The sequence below is a fragment of the Limulus polyphemus genome, unplaced genomic scaffold, assembly GCF_000517525.1.
Source record: "Limulus polyphemus unplaced genomic scaffold, Limulus_polyphemus-2.1.2 Scaffold7257, whole genome shotgun sequence".
In the NCBI taxonomy this organism is placed as follows: Eukaryota; Metazoa; Arthropoda; class Merostomata; order Xiphosura; family Limulidae; genus Limulus; species Limulus polyphemus.
In genome coordinates, this window is record NW_013672867.1 from 3,899 (window position 1) to 7,337 (window position 3,439).

At 30.4% G+C, this 3,439-nt stretch overlaps 1 long non-coding RNA gene across 1 annotated transcript; it reads right to left on the minus strand.

Annotated features, from left to right (window-relative positions):
* Positions 1–791: 791 nt before the first annotated feature.
* LOC111089749 lies at positions 792–3,205 on the minus strand. The gene is made up of 2 exons (XR_002613962.1): positions 2,829–3,205; positions 792–992 (listed from the first exon to the last, which is right to left on the minus strand). It is a non-coding gene; the product is annotated as an uncharacterized LOC111089749 (long non-coding RNA).
* Positions 3,206–3,439: the final 234 nt, after the last annotated feature.

The following is a 3,439-nucleotide window of genomic DNA, read 5'->3' on the forward strand; positions in this document are numbered from 1 at the left end:
TCTAAGGACAAGTCCGGTTTAACTTTCAAAGAACTTATTACAATAGCATTAAAAAAAAAAGTCGCTGTTATAAAATAAAACTTGTAACCTTAATGGTGCTAACAACTATCGCGGGTTACATTTCAAGTACAGACGTAAAGATGTACATGGTACGAAGTTTTTATTGTTTCATTTATACTTTGAAAGTTTCAATCAGTTTATCATAAGATTAACATTCTAATAATGGATAAAGCTAGAGATATTACATACTGGTGTCATAAAATCTCTTTTCTCGTATATTTAAATTGAATATTTAAAAAATAAAATTGTTTTTAACATTAACTTTACGTACACTTACAAACAAATAGATGTATGATTTCTATACATTTGTATTAATATTTGTAGAAATTTATCGTGGGCAAAATTATGAGTCATTATTAACTTTACAATTGTTTTATTCATTGTACATATGTCAAAAACTGATTTATCAAAAGTAGGCCTGAAAATTTCATGAAGTAAGCTTAACATGGATAAAACATTTAATCACATGAAATAAGTAAATAATAGTAGAAAACACAAAGTTTCTAAACATAAAATATTTCGGATTCACATTTTCTCATCCCATGTTTCCTTTATTATATCTAGTTCGAATGAATTTTGAGCTAGTAAAGATTTTTATAGTGATTAATAAATATACTCCTACAAAACAACACCTTAATAATCAAAATATTACCATTACCAATTTTTAAGATTCACAGTTTATAACACACTAATACCTGAACACGTTGCCATATTTCTTACTGAGATCTATAAAATCCAGAAAAGGTTTTTTGCTAAGGAAAGGAAGATATCCGACGATGGGAAGACCGAAAGGACCTGGTGGAAAGTTCCTGGGTCGTGATAAGAACCAACGAAGGAACAAGAAAATACAAGCAGCTGAAAGAAGTGTTGTAGCAAAAGTAGGGTTCAGCCAAGTTTCCGTTAAGACGTTTTCTCTCATTTTAAAGATTGGTCTGAAACAGAAAGCGTCCAAACAAATTCTTTATAATCTTCTTTCAGTACAGTGTGTCCATGAGATGACATTTGTTATTGGAGACTAAAGTTTACCCTATATTTCTGGTAATCTAATATTCATATTAAGATGATGCACACACACACACATCTAGGTCAAGGAGTTTGTGGAACATGTAAATAGTAGTAATCCTAATATTATATTTGTTTAAATACAAACGAGTATTTGAATGTAGATTACTTACTATATAAACTGTTTGTTGAATTTCGCACAAAGCCACTTGAAGGCTATTTGTTAAACGCTATATACACCGACAACTATTCGGCTGTTCTAATCGATTTACGCCACATTATAAAACCCCCACGGTTGTAATGAAGACCATGTTTGGTGATCCGATTGGAAGCCACGAGAGCTCTAAACATCTGGCGATGCAAAGTTCAGAGGAGTAGGGTGATTAATACCATTTCATTATTCCAAAATATCTTACTTTTGGGTACAATTTCGATGACGAGGAACCCACTTTGAGACTAATAATATATTAATTCAAGCCGTCTCCAGCCATTATTACTTTTGGGTAGTTATTGGGTCCGTCTTACAGTTGTTTAACTGTTTAACGAAAACAAAACAAATCACTAATTTTTACTTGACACGAATTTTGTTTTACACATAAATGAAGTTCGGTGAATTTCACATTATTGAAATTTAAATATTTTATGTTCAGGTATTCGTTGGTGTTGAATCTTTACTAACATGTATACGTTGCAGTATTTACTTACTATTGCATATATTGGTATTTTCTATATTTGTTTGAACACAAACTGACAGAAACGGGTAACAGAACTTAAATATGTCACTCATTATGTTTTTTTAGGAGTTTAGCCATATTTAATATACAGGTTATCTACCATGGTGTACTCGTTATATTAAATCTGGTTGAGGATTTGATTTTATTTCCTATCAAGCGCAAAGCTACAAAATGGGCTGACTCGTATGACAGGAGTTAAAAGCCTATATAAATGTTGTCATTATTCTACACACAGATCAAATATCGTAAAAGGCAAATTTGAAAAGTGATGAAACAGAACATACTTCAAGAAAAGAAAGTTAATATAAAAGCTTCAAAACGGAGAATTAAGATTCAAAAGTTCTTAAATACAGAATGTAATTACGGAACTTTTCCAAAGTTTGTTCATCTTTTACTTTGTTTTCATTCTGAATGAGAGAAATTTGCTTTTTTTAAGCATTCGAAGCGGTATAATATTCGTCATTACAGTTGTATTGTTTCATTCTTGAGTTTTTTTCTAAGTAATAAAAAGAAACAGAGATTACAAATTAATTATCCTTTAAAATACTCACTTTTTTATATGTTTAAAAAATATAGTTTTTCGTCAAAACTACCAAGGCTATAGCCTTGATATTTTTGAAAAAATTCGTGAAAAAATTTATTTCCATATTATTGGAGTAGAAAAATGCACTTGATGTACGCTTTTCCAAATGGAATTGCTTTAATCAAAACTCGCGATATAATATTTATCATTAAAACACAGAACACTAAATAAAGATGAAAATCAAATAATTATTTCGATTAGTTACGGCCTTTGTACTCGTTTGCTGCTGGTCGTATGTTGCTAAACCTTATGAAATTTCCGAAGTGAAGGTTCTGAAAAAAAAGTTTTTTTAGGTTTCATGTAAACATTTTAAATAACCAAAAAATAAGAACAATAAATTACTATAACGATATAATAGAATTCCACTATAATTTATCAAGCGTAGTAACTACGCTGTATTTCGATCTAAAACAACATGAATGTTCGATCTCACTAAAGACTAACCTTACCGTCTGAAGTCAAATCTTGCGTGAAATGAAGGAATTAGCATAATAACACGTCAAAATGGCTAAGAAAACCACTAGAAGGACATTCGGAGCTTTCGATTGGTTATTCACGTCATATATAGAAGTAAGTGTTTATAAGGGAGCGTTTCTAAATGAGCAAAGATAATTTTTATTTTAATTTCTTGACGAAATTTCGAACCATGAAGATGTGCGGGAAAACAACCCATTCAACGCTTGCCTACGGCTTCGCCCTTCATTATTGACGGCATCCCCAACGATTTCTCCCTTAACCCGATGACTACCGGCTACTAACTTTCTTAGTAGGCAATGCAAGTCTTGCTATGTTTCATTCCAACAATAAAACTAGTGGACGAATATTTTCGAAAATTCATAAATACTTTGACAAATGCAGATAGTTTAAGAAACATAAAGCCTATTACTTTTAATAAATTTAGTTTCTTTTGCATTATGATCTTTAATATCTTGGAAAATTACATTAGGAAATCGTATTTATAAGAAATGATTACAATATTTATATTTGCTACAAATTTGAACTTATTACTTTTAATGTTTTAGTACATTATTTTGAAATCCCAAAAAATTGTATCCTCCAT